Source organism: Balaenoptera physalus (genome assembly GCF_965194825.1).
Source record: "Balaenoptera physalus genome assembly, contig: HAP1_SCAFFOLD_559, whole genome shotgun sequence".
Taxonomy (NCBI): domain Eukaryota; kingdom Metazoa; phylum Chordata; class Mammalia; order Artiodactyla; family Balaenopteridae; genus Balaenoptera; species Balaenoptera physalus.
The window spans coordinates 207,412-228,130 of record NW_028126174.1 but is presented as its reverse complement, the minus strand read 5'-3'; the positions used below and the strand labels follow the sequence as shown (position 1 = coordinate 228,130).

The window sequence follows — 20,719 nt, the reverse complement described above, 5'->3', positions numbered from 1 at the left end:
TCAGTGGAAAGTATGCACAGATTGTGAACATGCCAAGAGAGGCTGCCTCATTCTGTGGCCTGGATGCAACATGTGTATTATTGGGGATGGACAAGTGTTGGCTAATAATAAAAATTATTTGAAGTTGGAGAATGTTAATCACTCATGCTGGAATTGAACCAGAATACATGTGTTATTTCACTTGGTTCTGACTCAAAGGATGTTATCTCCTAGTCTGTAAACCTCTCCCTTCTTAATCAACAGGGAGATGTTATTTTTGCTTGGAGATCTCTAATAATAGTAGTAATAATAGCGGGAAAACTTGGCCAAAAGAAACGTATTTTGCATTGTATAGCTTTTTGTATCATTTGAATTTTTGCTTTTCTGCACATAGTATTTCACTTTAAAGGCAGTTTAAAATATGCTGTTTAACATGTATTAGGCAGGGTGCTACATAATTCATTTCAGTTAGCTCATTTGATCCTCACAACAATCAGATGGAACTGGCATCATAATGGCTTCCTTGAATTTGCATGTTTAGTCCATGGAAAGGACAGAAATCACAATTTTCTTCTGAGTCATAGTTATTGTTTAACAAACTGGAAAACACTGAATTATTTTTAAAGATGCAATTTTTAAGCAACTAGAACATTGCCAGGCATTCTTAGCTATTAATTCACTCATCTATCCTTCCATCTAGCCAGCCATCCATCCATCCATCCAAAAACACCAAATTTCTGACTTGAAGACACTACTGTTATATTAAACGTGTTGCTACAAAGTGGAATTCATGAGGTTCAACTTAAATTATTGTCCAAGGTGTACTTATTAATTGATGAAAATACGGAGGATCATGCCAAACATTCCATCCAGTAAGACTGTGACATTTTGAAAGTTTTGAAGTATTGGTTTTGGATTTTGTAATCAGAGAATAGTTATTGCATTTCTAATCTTACTATACTTGTATTGATTATACATATTGAGACACTTGAGAGTTCAATGCTATAGGAATGACTGGACAGGTAGCCTCTGTATACTCTTCAGTATCTTGATAATCAAGCCTGGAACAGTGTGCTGCCCATAGATGCCTTTGGTAAATATTTGTGAAATAAATGGATGAATAAATGGCAACTGAGATTAACTTTTTAAACTTCAGCAAGTGGCACTGAATCCTTGGATAAAGCTTACCTTATGAGCTATATATATCTCTGAGGTTGACCCTACCCTGTTAAATGCAGCATGAGTCCAAACCTTGGCTCTTCCTTTACTAGCTGCCACTTTGGACAAGTCACACGACAGCTCCAGGTCCTCTTTCCTCATCTGTAAAGTGGAGTTACCCCTCATAGAGTTGTAGTGAGGGGTAAATGAATTTATATGGTGAAGAGCTTAAAACCATGTCTAGCACCTCATAACTCTATTTAAGTCTGTTATTAGTTTCTACTGGGTTCATGCTATTTTTCTGTTTTCCCACTCTATTTTCTTTTGTGTATCACTTTAATAATGGGGAAGAAGTTACATTTTTTAGATGTACAGGCATACCTCAGAGATATTGTGGGTTTGCTTCCAGACCACTGCAATAAAGGAAATATCACAATAAAGTGAGTCACATGGATTTTTTGGTTTTCCAGTAATGTCTATAAAACTTATGTTTACACTATTCTTCAGTCTATTAAGTGTGCAAGAGCATTCTGTCTTTAAAAAAAGTACATATTTTAATTTAAAAATACTTTATTTCTCAAAAATGCTAACCATCATCTGACAACTCAGGGTTGTCACAAACCTTCAATTTGTGAAAAAGCAAAGTCTGCAAAGCGCAATCAAATGAGGTATGCCTGTACTTTATGTCTGAGCACACTCCCAGCTGTCACCAGCTATCTCTAGCATTTAGATATTAGCTAGATTTTATGCCAAAGCAGGGATCATTTCACTTGCCCTGGATCAAAGTGCGTACACCTGACATCAGCAACCAGCCCGCAAGTGTGCGAGTGTGCACAGGGCTGGCACAGGACAGACACCCACAAGCCAACTTGAAATCCCTCACAGGTATTTCCAGACTAGCTTTTTCCATGTCCTAGAGCATTTCTGATAACTCCTCTTCTCGTCAGATCAGACACCTCTAGATGAGAAACCCAGACACTAATCAGAGGATTAACATGATGAGTCATTTATCCAGGTTCATAATAAGAATGCCTTGTTCACATTATAAGTGGAATCATTCAACTGTAATCTTTAGTCCTCTCCCCTCCTCCACTGTGGTGGCGATTATAGAAAAGTAAGAGCTTCTTTCTTCTTTCCCAGAGGCGATGGAAGCGCTAATCTTTCCCACCCTCAGCAATGGCTCTCAGCTGCACATTACAATCACCTGGGGAGCCTTAAGATCTACTGATGCTTGGGCCCTACTGAATCAGAATCTCTGGCTGACGGACCCAGACATTGTTTCTTGGTTTCGTTTTATTTGTTTCTTTTTGTTGCCGTTTTGTTTTTAGCTCTCCAGGTGATCCTGATTTTCAGCTAGGGTCGAGAGCCACTGACATAGATGGTTTTGTTATTTCCTCAGCACAGCCCCAAACTTGGGCCTAGCTGGATCTTCTGCAGAAAAGGGTTAATCACATCATGATGTAAAATGGAACACCTCGGGAGAAAGTATAGAGAAGTACGTTCTAGTCTAACTGCATGTGCGTCTGTTTGGGCTGAAGGAAAGTATATGTATATGAAGTAAAAAATATGTAACAGAATTGTGGTACAGTGATGGCACAGTCAACAACAATGGTGGCCGTAACAGTAACTGATGGGTATTGGGCATTTCCAATGTGCATGCACTGTGCTAAGCATTTTACATATATAATCTCTTTTACTCCCAAGAATCCTGTGAGGTTGATATTATCAACCCCATTTTATAGATTAAGAATCTGAGGTTCAGAAAGTAACTTGCTACACAACGGCACACACCTTCCAACTTGGGTTTTCCTCGCTCCAAAGGCTATGCTGCCATTGATTGCAGGCCTCGTTGTAGGCCCAGCAGTAGAGGGTCCTGAAAACCACCAGATGGTAACTCTTGAGATAAGCAACTTCCCTTGTTCCTTATCATCCTTTTCCTGGGGATCAGGTCAAATTTTCAATTCTGGTGTGGCCTCTTGTGTGGGGGACTAAAGTACGGAAAAGCTGAGGGCTCTGGATTCATCTAGAATCCAGTATAAGTCTAGAGCCACTTGTTCTTTGGGCTTTGCCGACCAGGCATGAGGTGGGGCACCCTTTAGACTAGATTTCAGGACCTGTCTGGTATCTTGGCAGAGGGAGCTTCAGTTCGGTAAATATTGATGCTGCACATGCTGTGAGCCAAACACTGGTGCCAGGGGTGCAAAGATAAAGAGGCATGGGCTTACCAGGCAGGACGTGGTGGGAGCACAGAGGAAGCACCTGGCCCAACCTGGTGGCTCAGGGAAGACCCAGGCTGTGCCTGGAAGGCTGAATATGAATTAGGTGATCTATGAGTCAGGGTTTAGTACAGGAAGAAACCACTCTAGGTGTTTCAAACAGAGAAATATTTAATACTGAGAATCAAACAGAGGCTTACAAAATTGATGAGCTGGAGGGGCAGAAGTCAGGGGGGTACCCCTGGGCTATTGAGTTCATGGGCCTACCACAGTAGCTATGTTCCAGAAGTTGGGATGGTGCTGCAGCAAGGGCGCTTCACACCCATGAAACTGGTGACTAGACACTGAAACAGGACATGGAGTCCAACAGCATTAAATGCCTCTTAACATTATTGCTCAAACCTTGCTGGCCAACAGCAACAGCAACAGAATGATGCCTTCTCCTTGCATCTGCCTCCAAATCTTACACAAGTGCACCTGATTGACTGAACTTATTTCAGATCAAGACCCTAGCTGCAAGGGAGTCTGAAAAAAGTAGTTTGGCAGTTCGCCATCTCTTCAAGCAAATTACTAGAAGGATAGAATGGACGCTGGAGAGGCAATCACTAGTATCCACTATAGGTAAGGAAACTGAGAAGGACTTCCTAGACAGAGGAATCAGCACAAGTAACGGGCACAAGGCCATGAAAGAGCACGATTCAAGTGGTGAACAGCTGGGCATGGCTATGCTATCAGAAGCATGTGAATCAAGGTTTTTACCTGAAAGTGCACTCACGTCTAATCAACATATTTTTGATTAATTAGATTCGTATGTACACTGTACACATGACACTCTTTCCTATTGATACAGCGCTTGATGTATTCAACTGACTACTAGTGCAGAGGAGAAAGGAAAGGAGCAAAAAGCATGAAAAAGAATAAATAAAATTGTTAGGTAATAGTCATCCACAAAGAAAACAGAACATTAACCTTCCCCAAGCCTAATGTTGCAAACACTGTTGATTATGTGCCGAGGAGTCATCTCCCCTTTTTCCTTCCTAACAAAACCCCCGTTATTTGTTTTGTTCTGTTTTGTGGGGGAATCCACCCTTTTCTGCATAGCCCTGTGCTTCAGGAGAGGCAGGAGCTTCAGGTCAAGCCCCAAGGAGTAACACGTGATTAGTCTAACTGCTCGTGTTTCTCCCCTTCTTCTTATCAGCGTTTAGGTTACATACATGCATGGGACACAGTTCTAGCCAATAAGGCGTGGTGTGGGGGCCAGTGTGAGGTAAGTCTGTCAGGGGCTTATGGGAAAGCTCTTACTCCAAAGGAGAAGCAGTCCTCTCCCCTGCTGGGTATTGTTTTGTCTGCCTGTGATGCCTACCACTGTGGGCACCATCTTGCAACCACAAAGGAGCTAAGTTGACCCAGTGAAGAAGGATGGCATTGAGGCTGCCTGAACTGTTGGCCTCCAGACTTGTTGTTATGTGATACGATACGCTGCTTATTTTTTAATACATTTGAGTCCCTGTTTTCTTTCACTTGCAACCAAGAACATTGTAACTACTACTTGCAGTCTGTACACTTAGGATGAGATCTGCCCACTTAAACTTGGCTAATGAAGTCTCTGGAGGAGATTTAAGGAGAAAAATTTATGCCCTTTTTTTTCCACCAGAAAAATTGTTGTTTATCCTTCAAGAGCATTCAAGACCCACTCAAATGTCATTTCTGTCAAGCTGAGTGCTTTGTTATTGCCTGTACTCCCACAGCCCTCCCACTACTTCTCTATTACAGCACTTTACTCATGTACTCTTTCAGCAAATATTTATTGAGTGCCTATTTGGGGCTTGGTAGTGTTTTAGGCACAGGGGTTACAGTAGGAAACTAAATGCATGGAGATTCCAATCTAGTAGAAGACAGACAATGAATGAAAAAATTTTAATGTGATGACTCTTATCAAAGGGAAAAAAAAAGAATTCTTGTAAAAGAGGGGGAAATAACTACCTTGAAATTTATTTTATTGTACTGTGATTCTCTGTTCATATGTCAGTTTTTTCCACTAGATTGTGTGTTCTTGTAACCTCACATCACCCACCACTTCCCTGGGGGATTGCATTTTCCAAAGATGGCTGCGAAAACCTCTCCCATCCCACAGGTTTTTCTGCAATGTGATCTTGCCATTCCCCATAGGGGAGGGATGTAGGCGGTCCTAAGTCTCCTCCTCTTGAATCTCAGTGGGCTTGTGACGGTTTTGACCCATGGACTGTGTTGGAAGTGATGCTCTAAAACTTCCATGGATAGGTCATAAAAGGCCGTGTAGTTTCTACCTGGGTCTCTTGGGACACTTGTTTTTTGGAAGTGCTTTTTCTTGGGACACTCCCTCTTGACACCTACATATAGATGCTCCACTTGACAGTCCCAGCTGAGTGAGCCTTCAAGTCATCCCAGGTTAGGTAAAGAAGCTTCCAGATGATTCCAGCCCCCAACCTCAAGTCATTCCTAGTTGTTCAAGTCTTCCCAACTGAGGCCCCAGATATCATGAATCAGAGACAAGCCATCCCTGCTGTGCCCTCTCCAAATTCCTGATCCACCGTATCCATGTGCATAATAAAATGCCTGTTGGTTCACACCACTACTTTGGAGTGGTTTGTTACACAGCAGCAATGACTGGAACCCCCCAGATCTGCCTTTCTGTGAAATTTTAATCCAGTAGACAACTTTTTTTCTTTTCACCTGACCCAGTTGGTGATCAACTTATGCACTGAAGCTTGAGAACTTTCATCCATCTTACTTTCATCCCATTGAGTGTCGCTGTTGATGATATGCATGTGAAATGTCTAATCTTTTAAAACACAAATCTTCACCATTGATCTTAATATCCTGCTGCAGTGAGTTCCCCAGTTCAATTGTGTGTAGTGGGGAAAAAGTGCCTCCTTTTATCCATTTTAAACATGCTTCCTTTTCATCTCATCTTGTCCTCTTGCTCTTCCCCAAGTAAAGTGATTTCCATTTTGTGGGTACCTAGACACAGAGAACTGAGTTGAGACAATAATCTTTCTTTGGTTACCCAGAAGGCCTCGGGCGTGCTGCGACGGGGAGCAGTGGATTTTAGCTGGTGACTTAAAGGTGGTGGAACACTGTATTCTAATTAGTCACAAGTTTAGTTCCAAGCTTTCAAAAAATAGTCTAGATTCTGCAAGACACAGTAGGTGTCCTCTTGTGGTGCTGGGAAGTAGAGCACAGTAGAGAGGGAAGAGCATTGGCCAGTACATAGGCAATCCGGATTCAAGTCTCGTCTTGTGAGCCAGCTGTGTGCCCTTGGGCATAACACTTAGCCTCTCTGGACCTCATTCTCCTCAACTATAGAGTGAAGAGATTCAACCAGAGGGTTCTGGAGCACCCTTTTGCCTCTAACTTTGTATGAATTCTATGTATTTGCCAGTCATTTTGAAACATCTACTACATAAATCCACGGGAAGGAAAAGTTTGTATTCCAAACAGTTTGCCATTTTAGCTTCAAAGTGGAGTTGGAGAGAGCCACCACTCCCCCCTAACAAATTTTCTAGTTTTTAGAAAACTAATGTTATCGTTTTCCAAAAACACAATCCAAATTAGGCTTCAATTACCAAAAAATATATCCTGCTGTGACTGTTAAGTGACAGGTCTTGCAACCTGAGTCCTTTTAGTTTGGGGGTGCACCCCAGGGCTCCCATCAGCCTTGCTTTCATGAGCCTATCAATTCTCACGGTGCCATTGCTCGATGTTTGCATGGGGACAACTCCATTCTAAGTGATGAGAGTGAATGGATGGGGTGAACTGCTGCTGCATATGGCCACCTTGGGGAGGAAAAAGAATATTGTCCCAGTGAGCAGTCCAGTAGGAACTATTCAAGGGAATCTCTAGAAATCTGAAATCTCTTCCCAATTCTTTCTCCCCCTACAGAAGAAAAAAGGCAGTTACCATGTGGGACTTGGGGAAAGCATTCAGTCTCACTCAACCTGGACTCATTTCACTAATTTTCTGGTCTGCTTAATATTTCTTCAACAGTTGTGATTCTTAGAACTTCGTGGGCTCTAACCCACTTCTTAAGCTCTGCATCCTGTTTTGTCTTACTGAATTTTCTCTTTCCAATCCCAGGTGGGTGGGGGAAATGCTTCTCATCTCTGATTTTAAAATTCATTCCAGAATCTCCACTATTGAAGTGCTACCATGCATTGAGAGGACAGATTGCTTTCACTGTTGGCTTAACAAACTCTATCAATAGCAACAAGTAGCATGACGAGGTTCTACTCAACAGAAACTTACTTGTAAGGTTAAGAAAACCCCTGCGGTCCTTAGACAAAACTTCAGGTAACAAGTAGGAGAAGAACAGCAGTAAAAGTAATAAAAAATATATCTAGTGTTTAGAAGAGCTTTTTGAAAATATTCTAAAGAAGAACCCTCCCACACTTCCCTTAATAAGATATCTCATATGTGATCACACATATCCACTTCCTTATCATCAGTATCATATGCGAGGATGTTTTGACGTTTTTGTGAAGGCTTTCAAGGAAGGCTTGAAAACAACACAGCAGCATCTATAATGCATAATACTGTCAGTTGTATCAATGGGAAAACTGAAGATCATGTAGGATGAATCACTTGGTTATTATTTGCTTGTTTAAGTTATTTGGGTAAAACAAGTCAGAAGTGTCGCTTGTTTCTTAGAGCGGTGCTACCCCTGCGAGGCTGCCTTCATGTGCTCAGTGACTCCTTGATTGTAGCTAAAAGGGGGACCCAGGGTTCCACACACCACATTCTGTTCCCCCTTCTGTCATTCCTGCTCACACTCTAGTGGGGGGATGAGTTTGAAGGCTTGTTGTCTTCAAAACCCTTCTGTCTATGTGGGCTATGCTGCATCATTGCTTGTTGCCCAAAGGCGCTCTGCAAAGATAATTTACTGCCTAAGAAAGTGGTATATACAGAACTGGTCAAGCCATGGGTTGCACTTTTTACAAAATTAATAAACAATTTTTTAAAGCAGTTTTAGGTTTACAGAAAATTGAGCAGATAGGGCTTCCCTGGTGGTGCAGTGGTTAACAATCCTCCTGCCAATGCAGGGGACACGGGTTTGATCCCTGGTCTGGGAAGATCCCACATGCCACAGAGCAACTAAGCCCATGTGCCACAACTACTGAGCTTGCGCTCTAGAGCCCGTGAGCCACAACTACTGAGCCCGCGTGCCACAACTACTGAAGCCTGTGCGCCTAGAGCCTGTGCTCCACAACAAGAGAAGCCACCACAATGAGAAGCCTGTGCACCATAACAAAGAGTGGCCCCGCTCACCACAACTAGAGAAAGCCCGCGTGCAGCAACGAAGACCCAACACAGCCAAAAATAAAGAAATAAAGAAATAAAGTAAAATAAAATTTAAAAAAAGAAAATTGAGCAGATAGTACAGAGAGTTTCCATATATCCTCTCCTTTTCCCACTCACAGTTTCTCCTTAGTGCGGTTCTTAGTTCTCTCTTAGTTCTCTTGCCTTAGTGCAGTTACAATTTAGTACAATTGATGAACCAATATTCATATACCATTACTAACTAAAGTCCATAGTTTGCATTAGGATTCGCTCTTTGTGTTATACAGTTCCGTAGGTTTTGACAAATAATGTCATGTGTCCATCAATACGGTATCCTACAGAATAGTTTCACTGCCTTAAATATCTCCTGTGTTTCACCTAATCATCACTTCCTCACCCCGCCTTGACCCTTGACCCCTGACTATCACATCTCTTTACTTTCTTTCCCAGAATGTCATATCGTTGGAGTCATTCAGTATGCAGCCTTTTCAGATTGGCTTCTTTTATTTAGCAATATGCACTTAAGGTTCCTTCGTGTCTTTTCATGGCTTGATAACTCATTTCTTTTTTTTTTTTTTAATATCCTCTTTTTTTTAGAAGAAGAAATTACAAATAACAAAATATTAGCAAAATGAGTAGAAAGTACAGTGACTTCTCATATACTCCCCCTGCCCTCACACATGCACAGCCTTCCCCATCATCAACATCCCACACCAGAGTGGTACATTTGTTACAATAAATGGACCTACATTGACACATCGTTATCACCAACGACCGTGGATTGTATTAGGGTCTGCTGTTGGTACTGTATTCTATGGGTTGTTTTTGTTTTGTAATTAATTAATTAATTTATTTATGGCTGTGTTGGGTCTTCGTTTCTGTGCGAGGGCTTTCTCTAGTTGCGGCAAGCGGGGGCCACTCTTCATCGCGGTGCGCGGGCCTCTCACTATCGCGGCCTCTCTTGTTGCGGAGCACAGGCTCCAGACGCGCAGGCTCAGTAATTGTGGCTCACGGGCCCAGTTGCTCCGCGGCATGTGGGATCTTCCCAGACCAGGGCTCAAACCCGTGTCCCCTGCATTAGCAGGCAGATTCTCAACCACTGCGCCACCAGGGAAGCCCTGGGTTTCTTTTTTGCTTCTTCTGTTTTTTTTTTTTGTTTTTTTTTTTTACAAAACAGCAGCAGGAAAGAAAAATGCAGGAGGCAGATGAGCCAGGCACCGGGGTTCAGATCAGAAGGGAGCAGGGAGACCAAGCTGTTACTGCAGGCTGGCCCCGGAACTCTGTCCCAGCATCCTGGGAGCACGGCAACAAGCCCTAGAAGGAGCAGAGAGTGGGTGAGGAGACGGCTGTCCCAGCTCGGTGGCGGCACCGCTCCTTGGGCGGCCACCCTGGCGGTCAGCCAGGTTGGGAGCACTTGAGGCTCCTGTGTTTGGAGGCCTGGTCTCCAAAGCACGGACCCACAGGGGCCAGGCAGAGGAAGGAGGTAGGAAGGGCCGGCACAGAAGGGCTATGAGTTCTATCTGGGTCCCCCGGGACCACGGGGCCCAGGTGGGCAGGGGCAGTCAGGACGCTTCCCTGCTTGTCAGACAATCAGCTTCTTCAGGAAGGCCTCCAGCTGGTCCTCATCCTTGATGCCCACAAACTTGTCCACCACATCCCCATTCTTGATGGCCAGCACGGTGGGCACAGCTGATACCTCATACTCTATGGCGAGGTCTGTGTGGTCATCAATATCCGCCTTGGCCATCACCACCTTTCCATGCTGCTTGGCCACCACCTTCTCTAACCTTGGCCCCAGGATCTTGCAGGGACCACATCACTGTGCATGGAAATCCACAACCACTGGTGTCTCACTGTTGACAACTCAGTCTTGAAAGTCTGGTCCATCCTGGATGTTAAAGGTCATTGTACAGACTCTGGTGGTGTATATTGACTGGGCTTGGCTGGGTGTTACTGTTAGGTTATTAGGACTGCGCTGTGGGGTCTGCAGGGCCCTGGAGGCAAGGGGCGCCCACTGACTCTGAGAGGGCTTCCTGCAGATTATGGAGGCCAGGAACCTCCCCAGGAGAAGTCGCTAAGCCATCTCCCTGCAGCGAGAGCAGAGGGGTGCACAACGCGGCCCTCCCCACCGGTCAAGGGCACTTCTGTTCCCTATTCATTTCTTTACTCACTGCCTGCCATCCAGCTTGCACACATCCCCAGTCACCCAGTTGCCGCAGCCAATGGTATTTGTAGCTTTCCTGCCCCACGGACAACACTGGACAATTGTGAATGGAGCATCTACTGGCCAGGTACTGTGCTAGGTGCTCTGCTCCAGAAATGAGAAGCAGATGTGATCCCTACCCTCATGGGACTCACGTGATCAGTCATTCCTAATTAATACTCAGGTCCCTTGATTGCCACTGCTCCCTTTGGCAGGTTTACTTAAATGCCACTTAAATCTCCCTATTTTTGAAGACCTCTTCTTTCCTTCCCTTCCTTCTCTTCCTTCCTTCTTGCTTTCCTTCTTCCCCTCCTTCCTTCCTTCTTTCCTTCCTTCCTTTCTTCCTTTCCTTATTATACATGTCTTCTCAAGGCAATCACTTCTATACCTACAGCTTCAATTACTTTGTGTATACTCTAATGACAACACAATTTTAAATGTTGTTTTCATTTACCAGTTTTTTTTTTTGTTTGTTTTTCTTTTTTGGTTTATTCCTAGGTATTTTATTCTTTTTGTTGCAATGGTAAATGGGAGTGTTTCCATAATTTCTCTTTCAGATTTTTCATCATTAGTGTATAGGAATGCAAGAGATTTCTGTGCATTCATTTTGTATCCTGCAGCGTTACCATATTCATTAATTAGCTCTAGCAGTTTTCTGGTGGCAGTTTTAGGATTCTCTATGTATAGCATCATGTCTTCCGCAAACAGTGACAGTTTTACTTCTTCTTTTCCAATTTGTATTCCTTTTATTTCTTTTTCTTCTCTGATTGCCGTGGCTAGGACTTCCAGAACTATGTTGAATAATAGTGGTGAGAGTGGACATCCTTGTCTCATTCCTGATCTTAGAGGAAATGCTTTCAGTTTTTCACCATTGAGAATGATGTTTGCTGTGGGTTTGTCATATATGGCCTTTATTATGTTGAGGTAGGTTCCCTCTATGCCCACTTTCTGGAGAGTTTTTATCATAAATGGGTGTTGAATTTTGTCAAAATAAACACTCTTCATCGCGGTGCGTGGGCCTCTCACTATCGCGGCCTCTCTTGTTGTGGAGCACAGGCTGCAGACGCGCAGGCTCAGCAATTGTGGCTCACGGGCCTAGTCGCTCCGCGGCATGTGGGATCTTCCCAGACCAGGGCTCGAACCCGTGTCCCCTGCATTGGCAGGCAGATTCTCAACCACTGCGCCACCAGGGAAGCACGTATTACTCATCTGGATGAGTAAGTTTTTGGCATCCCCTTAAAGTCATCTCACTCTAGGGTCCCGGCCCATGAGCCATGGGAGGGGGTCCATGGTGGTGGCATGGATGAGTCTAGGTAGGCAGAAGGGCCATAGAGAGTCATGGGATGCAGCTTGCACTTCCTCCCTTGGCAGGAAGGTCCCAGGGAGAGATTGCAGGGGGTCCATGAACATGGATGGGGAAAACCTCTGCAGTTAGCCCAAATTGAGCATTTCTGACAACTATGACTATAGAGGAGATGACAGTAGCATTAACTGTATCTTTGATTTGTTACCAATTTGTCACCAAGAGAAGTCTGATGTATTTTCAGAGCAGGTTAGAGTTGAAGCAGATTTTATTTGTACCCACCACTACTTTGAAATGACAGAAGTTATTAGTACCACCTCTAGAGCTTATGATTGGAAGTACTGAGAAAGAAGCACATGTATTATGACATTGGAATTTCTTTTTTTAATTTAACTATATTTTTACAGAATCGAGTTTCCTTGTAATCTTATGTATATTATTTTATGTATTTATGCAGTGGTAATCAATATAGTCAGTAACTTGCCAAAGAAGGTCTGGGGCGTAGAAGTGCTTACAAACCCCCTCCTCTCAATCCTTTAACCTCTTGGGCCAAGTCTTTTACTCTGAGCATTGGAGATAAAAATCCCTGCCCTCCAGTATTACTGGGAGGATCAAATTCGACACTGTGCACGAACATCCCCATGCCCAATGTGAGGTGTTTTCAGTATTCAAAGGATGTGAAGTGAATGTGACATTCCAAATAGAAAAGAAACAGCAATAACTCACATGCATTTGCTGCTCGTGCTGCCATAACAAAGCACCGAAGATTGGGTGGTTTAAATAACAGAAATTTATTAGGACTTCCCTGGCGGTCCAGCGGTTAAGACTCTGCACTCCCAATGCAGGTGGCACGGGGTCGATCCCTGATCGGGGAGCTAAGATCCTGCACTCGGCGTAGCCAAAAAGAATGAGAAACAAACAGAACTTATTTTCTCACAGTCTTGGAGGCTGGAAGTTCAAGTCAAGGTGTCGGCAGGGTGGGTTTCTCCCGAGTCCTCCCTCCTTGCTGTGTCTTCACACGGTCTTCCCTCTGTGCATGTCTGTGTCCCAGTCTCCTCTTCTTATAAGGACACCAGTCAGATTGGATAAGGAAGGGTCACCCTAATGACTGCATTTGATTTATTTACTCCTTTAAAGGCTGTCTTTCCAAAAATAGTCGCATGCTAAGGTGCTGGGGGTTAGGACTTCAACATATGAATTTGAGGCGGGAGACACAATTCATCCTATCTTGAAAAAAAGACTGGATGCCTACCCAGGTCAAGGGGAGCAGAAGGGGCGACCACCCACCTCATCTCACATCCACGGCAGGCAGGTGATGGAAATCTCTGTCCTCACTCCTGTTTACTTCTCCAAGTGCGTTCACCACGTGCTACCACCTGATACAACCATCTCCCTTTGTAGTTTCGGTTCCAGTCTCCCTGAGGAAAAGTAGAAGCAAGCCCCAAAGCAAACCTCGGCCAGAGGGTTGTAAGTGAAGTTGGCGAGCATACCCCTCTTCTTTGTTTCATACGAGAAGCTTGTGGCAGATGCTTCCTCACAGCTGAGACATGCTCTGCAAACATCACCGAGAGGCCACTGCGGCATGGAGCACACGACTCCTGGACTCGCAGGCCTTTCTGAGTAGGCCAGTCATGCAAACAAATATTGGCCTATGTGTTAGGAGCCGTTAGATGGGCCTCGATGAAATTACATATTGGATTCCATGAAAACTGGGCAGTAATTCTCACGAGAAGTTTAACACCTCTTCCTACTGTCTTTTTTTTTTTTTTTAAATAATAGACTTTTTTTTAAAGAGCAGTTTTAGATGTACAGAACGGTTTAGCATATAGTACAGAGAGTTCCCAATTTTCCTCCTCCCACACACCATTTCCAGTGTTAACATCTTTTGTGTAACAGTAGTACATTTGTTACAATGAATGAATCAATATTGATAAAATCCACAGCTGACATTGGAGTTCACTTCCGTTTCTGTACAGGTCTACCTGTTTGGACAAATGCAAAATGTCATGTATCTGCCACTACAGTATCATGCAGAATCCATTGACTGCCCTGAAAATCCCTTGTGTTCCCCATATGCGTCCCTTCTTTCCCATCCCCAGAACCCCTGGCAACCACTGATCTTTTCAGTTTTGCCTTTTCTAGAATGCCGTAGAGTTGGACTCATACAGTATGTAGACTTTTCAGATTGGCCTCTTTCACTTAGTGATAGGCATTTAAAGTTCCTCCTTGTCTTCCCATGCCTTGATAGCTCATTTCTTTTTATTGCAGAATGATATTCTATTGTGTGGATGTGCCACAGTTTGTTTATCCATTCACCTACTGAGGACCATCTTGGTTGCTTTCGGTGTTTGGTGAGTAAAACTGTTGAACATTCCTGTGCGGGTTTTTGTGCAGACATAAGTTTTCAACTTAGTTGGGTAAACACCTAGGAGCATGGTTGCTGGATCGTATGTTTTGCTTTGTAAGAGACTGCCAAACTGTCTTCCAAAGTGGTCTTACGTTTCGCATTCCCACCAGCAACGCGGAAGAGTTCCTGTTGCTCAGCACCCTGTTAGCATTTGATTTTTTGCCGAGCTGCGTGGCTTGTGGGATCTTAGTCCCAAGACCAGGGACAGAACACAGCCCTGGCAATGAAAGCGCCAAGTCCTAACCCCTGAATTGCCAGGGAATTCCCCATATTTTGTCTTAATGTGCGTTTTCATTGTGATATGTGATATTCTGCATCTTTTCATATGCTTGTTTGCCATCTGTATATCTCTTTGGTGAGTTTTTTTTTCCCAGATCTTTTGCCCATTTTTATTCTGTATTGTTTTCTTATTGTTGAGTTTTGAGAGTTCTTTGCATATTTTGGATATAATCCTTTATCAGATATGGATTTTGCAAATATATCTCCCAGTCTGTGGTTTGTCTTTTCATTAACAGTGTCTTTTGCAGAGCAGAAGTTTTTAATTTCAGTAAGTCCAATTCATCAGTTTTTTTTTGTTCACGGATCATGTTTTTGGTGTTGTATCTAAAAACTCACTGCTAAACCCAAGGTCGTCTAGATTTTCTCCTACATTATCTTCTAGGAGTTTTATGTTTTTGCTTTTGACTTTTAGGCCCATGATCAATTTTAAGTTAGTTTCCGTGAAAAGCCTTGAGGTCTGGGCTAGATTAATTTTTTTGTTTGTTTTGTCTATGGATGTCTGTTGTTCCAGCACCATTTGTTAAAAAGGATATTCTTTCTCCATTGAAATACCTTTGCTCTTTTGTCAAAAATTAGTTGACTATATTTGTGTGGGTTCCTGCTGCCTTTTTATTAAACATTTGGCTACTGTTTAGGGGGAATACTGATAGCATTTGTTGCGAGCGGATTCTTGTATTCCAGCCCCCTGCAGTCAGCAACCAAAAATACTTGTTTGGAATATAGATATTGTGCAGTGGATACCTGTGTAGATCGTTGCTGCTCACGGCCTCCAAATTAACCTTTATACTTTTGTCAGAACGCACTAGCTCCTTTCCTGCTCTACTTTAATGTGCTTTTTCTCCTCTTTTCTTACACCATTCGAAAAATCTGCAAAACAGATGAAATAAAATAGTCTAATTTAACACGTTCCTACCACCCGTCTAGCATTCAGAAGGTGGAATTTCTCGGTGTTATTAGGATAAATGTAGGGGGTCGCGTTTCCTGTCTGAGGTCTTACAGAGTCCCTGGGGGCTCCTAGGAGTCTGTGGTAAAAGTGCTCGACTCCTTACTTGCAAGAAGATCGTTGGGATTATTGGGACACGATCAAACAGGCAAGATGGATTCCAAGCTCCCTCGCATTGTTAGCTACGGAAGACCAGCTGTAAAAAAAGTGGTCACACCGGGTCCTAGTTTGGAAGCGAGGATTTCCACCACTTTCTCATACTTTAAATGATTGGCGTCTGCCAAGTAATCAAAACATACCAAGGAACCTTTTCATGGTGTTCAGTTCGGAATTTCCAAGCGGCTAAGGACAAGCACGGCTGGCAAGCCAGAGGGCCAGTTTGGCTGCGCGGCTACTCGAGAGTGTGCGGTAGCCGGGGGCCGTGTCCCAGTAAAGGCGAGAGCTGTAATGCTGTCAACTTGTTATTTACTTTCCAAATCTGAATGACTGAGCAAGGCGAAAGGAGAATCAATCAACCACAATGTGACCCTACAGGCGGAAAAAACGCAGCGCTCCCATCAGCAGGCGGTGGGGGAAGGGAAGCACGTGTAACCCGGGCAGGGTTGCATCAGGAGCTCGCTCGGGTTTTCTGTTGCCCCCCTGGTTTTTCGATTGCCTGTTAATACCTCAGCATCAGTCCTCACAAGCCCAGGGAGCCCGGGAGCAACGACGGGCAAGCTCAAGGGAAGGTCCCACCACGTCCTTTTGGGGGGCCTTGAATGGCAACTGATACAAAATAAGGCAAAATCTATTCTGCTGATTCACAATTATGGAGACTGTGTAAGTGTATCTTTTATTGATGTGCTCTAATAATAATGTGCAGCAACCGTCGTTTTACATCACTGACGTTTCACAGCAATATTTGGCAGCATAATTTTTAGTCTGCCTTTTTGATGGAGGACCAGCCCCTTAAACACTCACTTCGGGCCCCCTCTCTGCACAACCAGTACAGCAAATGGCCCGGTGTCCCAGCAAGGAGCAAGTGAGGTGCCAGTGTAAAACGCTGAGTGTGTACTGGGCTCTTGGGGCGAAGCTCCTTATACGCCAAAGGGAGGGGCAAACTTATTCTAAAATATTCGGCAAAGCAGACACCCAAGGTGCCGGCGGGTGGGTGCAGATGTTTGTTTAAGTGAACTCAGGCCTCGAGTGGGGGGCAGTTGTCGCCAAGCAGGAGGGGAGGCAGGAGCGCTGGGGCCTCGGGTTCACCAGAGCTGGGCCGAGCGAGCTGCGGCAACCTTAGCACTTGGCTGGGGCCCGAGGCCCGACGCCTCCGGGCGGGGGCGGGGGTGAGAAGGCCCGAGCGCCCGGCTTCTTCCCCCTGCCCCCGCCGGGAGCCTCCACCCCGCTGGGCCCGAGTTTCTTTCTCCCCACGCACTGCCGGCTCTTCACTGGAGGCATTTTGCAAAGGTTGAGGCTCCCCCCTGGGCCCCCACTTTTCCGGGGAGGGGAGGAGACCATTGGGGTGCCCTGCCGGCCGCCGATTTTGAGGGAGCGGCGTCCTCAGGCAGGTTGCAGGGGTTCTGCTAGGGCAGCTGGGCGGCTGCTTCTTGGAGGTGGGGGAGGGTAACAGAGCGGTGGCCCGGTTCCCCCCTCCCCTGGAAACCGCGGTGCTGGTGACCGGGCTCCTGTCCCCTCCTGGCTGGGTCCGGGCCTGGGACGGGGTGGGCACAGGCCTGCGTCTCCTTCCGCCCGCATGGAGGCCACGAGGAAGGGACGGGGTTCGGATACACTAGGGAGACCCGGGTTCCCTTCAGCCACCCCGGGCGCGGCGGGGAGAGCAGAGTCAGGGGTGAGGGACGGGGGAGGGTTGCAGGTTCCCCCGCCGTGGGGACGGGGCGGCTCAGGACGCGAGTCTTCCCTGGAGCCCTGGGGGAGGGGCTGTGTTGGGGGCGGACTCTCCCCCTCTTGGTTGTGGGGGAGGGCAGGCCTGGTGGCCTCACCCTCCGTGGGGGAGGGACCGGCTTGGGACGCGCCCCTCCCCCCCGGGCGTGTGGGTGGGGGGTGTGTCGGGGGGGGAGGACCCGGGCTCCCGTTCCCCGGCGGTGGGGGAGGGTGCGGGCTGGGGGCCGTGGGGGGAGGGGCCGGCCCGGCGGCGGAGGCGGCCTCCCTGGCAGTCCTCCCGGCCGGGGTCGGCGCGCTGGCGGCCGCTCCCCCCGGAGGTCACTGCCCGTGCGGGTCCCTCCTGCCGTCCCGCCCTCTGCCGCCGCCACCGCTCTCGTCCCAGCCCCCCCCATCCCCCCGCACTCTCTGCGCTCGGGAGCGAGGTGGCGCCAGCGCCGCCGCCCCGCCGGCGCCGCCGCCGCCGCCCCGCCGCCGCCGCCGCCGCCGCCGCCCCCTCGGCCGCCATTCGGCCGCCATTCGGCCGCCATTCGGCCGCCATTCGGCCGCCATTCGGCCGCCATTCGGCCGCCATTCGGCCGCCATTCGGCCGCCATTCGGCCGCCATTCGGCATCCGAAACTTTCCAGCGCCCGCGCCTCTCGGGGACTCGGCTGCGGCGGGGCGGGGGCGGCCCGGGGGCGGCGCGCGGCTGCTCCGGGTGCCGGGCCCTCCTCGGCCGCGGCACGGCCCGGGCTCGGCGACGGCCGGCCGGAGGGAGGTTCGGGGCGGCGGCGCCGCCGCAAGTTGCGCTGCTCGCGGCGAGGTGAGTGCGCGGGGCTCGGCCGGCCGGCTGGCCGGGCGCGGGGTGGGGCGGGGGGGAACGCCAACTTGTCCCGCATGGGGGCCGGCGGTTCCCTCCCTCCGGGGTCAGGCCGGCGGCCTGGGGCGCCCGCACGCTCCGTCCGCCTCCGGGGCTTTGGAGGGGCAGGTCCCCAAGTGTCTCTCGGGCTTGGGCTGGGGTGCGGCGCGCTCCCTGCAGGCTGCACAATACCCCGTTTTGGCTGCTCCCCAAAGTGCCGGCGCGTTGGGGGCGGGCGGAGGCTGGGGGGCTCCTTTGTTTCGGGGCGGGGGAGGCGGCCGGCAAGTTTGGGGAAGCGCTCGATTTGTCCCCCGGTGCCCCTTTGTCTGCCCAACCCGGGGTTGGCTGGACGGACGTGCGCCGCCGCGGGATCCCCCGTGGGGGGAGGGGAGCCCCATTCATCCCCGGGCGCGGGCCGGCCAGCCCCGGGCCGGCTGGAAGCGCGGCGGCGCGGGCCCTGGGCGGCTCAGTTCTTGAGCCGCAGAAACCGTCAAGGAAGTCGGGAGCTCCCCAGCCCGGGCGAGGAGTGCGGGCTGGGGGCGACTTCGGCGGACGGGGGGCGTCCCTGGTCGGGCCGGGTCTGCGGAGAGCGGCCTGGGGAGGCTGCAGACCTGTTGCTCCCGGGCTGGGGGGAGGGGTGCCCCCAGATTCGCGTCCTGGGCGCTGCTCCCCAGGGGGACCTTGCCCACGGGGGCCGGTGTTCGGAACGGGGTGGGGCGCGCCTTCGGGGGTCGCCGGAGGTCGCCGGGTCCTTGACAGTTGGGGGCTGCCAGAGGCCCGCGGGCGCTGGGTTAGGGCCTGCCCTTCACGTGCGCTGTCCGTGCGCGGTGAGGCCCGCGCGGGGGCTCGTTCTTAGCACGGCCTCGCATTCTCCGAGCCCCTCGCTTTGGAAATTCCACAAAGTTAGAGTCGGAGGTGGGGTGTTTTTTTTTTTTTTCCTTCTTTCTTTTCTGTCGCTGACGTTGTAGAGCAGAACCCCAAAAGAAACAGAAACCCATGCCCTATTCCTTGTGCCACGGTTTCTGCTTTGCTTTGTCACATGTGGTTTGACCTGACTGCTGGATGTTTTTCTCTCCAGGCGCGCCGCCTGGGTCCCTGGGTTAACCTGAAAGGGGAGGGGCGGGACTCCAGCCTGGGAGGGGGAGGGGAGCGCCACTCCTCCGTCCTGAACGGTGGCCTCGGTGTAGGAAATTGCCCAGGACGATTTTATGAAAAGTTTACAACTAGTCATTCCTAGGAAAGACGCGATGGGTGGGAGGGGGGCGCGAATGTTGAGTATGGAACAGTTGAGACGTGAAGATGACTCTTTTATGTTTAGGGATGTTAATATCTCAAACGTACGGCAGATTTTCGTGGAAAACCCCCCAGCTGGATGATGAATCCAGGGATGAAAGTTGAAGTGCATCACTTGACCCACTTATTAAGATAGCCCCTTAAGGATATTCTAGACCTGAAGGGAACACACACCTGTGGGACGAAAATGGAGACTTCAGGTGTTGATTTGGTGTTGTGCACAGCAGGGTGTGTGTCATTGGATCTTCTGAAGTTGGCTCTTCTTGTGCTTCTGTCCAGGGCTTAAGTCACTCTGGGAATTGTCAACACCCCTCATTTAAATTTCACACCTTGACCCTTAAATCTCCCAAAGCTCACCCCTCCTGAAAGTTTGGGTGTTTAAATGAAGTGTGTGGTATCCTAGTTGGTCTCGAATCTCACCTTTAACCATGGGAGTGTCAGTTTTCTCATCTGTGTGATGGCATCATGAGTCTACCTGGGTGAGCTGTTAGGAGGGTTTCAGCGCTAGCCAGCAGAAAGAGGAATAGAGCCCGAGTCCAGCTCCATCAGGACACCTAACGCTTTGCTAGAAAAGCAGCCTTTGTCCCCGTTTGGCCTGAACTAGTGAAAGGGCCCACCCTGTTGTTCTGCTCTACCGTTGACCTTCAAGTCCTGTAACTTTTCTGAGTGTCGTTTTCTGTATGTAAAAATAAAAACGGGAACTGAAATCGTGGTGCTCATTGGGTAGTGCAAGGACAGAAAGAGGGAATGTACGTGTAATTTTTTTGAAAACTACAACGCTGCCTGTAAGTTTTAGTTGTTATGGTATTGTGCAGGTAGAGTAGTTTTCCTAATGTTACTCTAATGCCATGCAGTGAGGATTTTACAGGCACTTAATGCCCTGTGTGCAGCAATTATTTTCATT

At 47.8% G+C, this 20,719-nt stretch overlaps 1 long non-coding RNA gene and 1 pseudogene across 2 annotated transcripts in view; one reads left to right on the top strand and one right to left on the bottom strand.

Annotated features, from left to right (window-relative positions):
- Positions 1-20,719, top strand: part of LOC309653534 — a 250,798-nt gene that overhangs the window by 183,914 nt on the left and 46,165 nt on the right. The gene's annotated exons all lie outside the window — the stretch shown is intronic.
- LOC309653535 (thioredoxin, mitochondrial-like) overlaps positions 10,041-20,719 on the bottom strand; it is a 29,033-nt pseudogene continuing 18,354 nt past the window's right edge. The window contains exon 4 of the transcript in view: positions 10,041-10,743. The product of the transcript in view is annotated as a thioredoxin, mitochondrial-like (transcript). The remainder of the gene's footprint in view (positions 10,744-20,719) is intronic.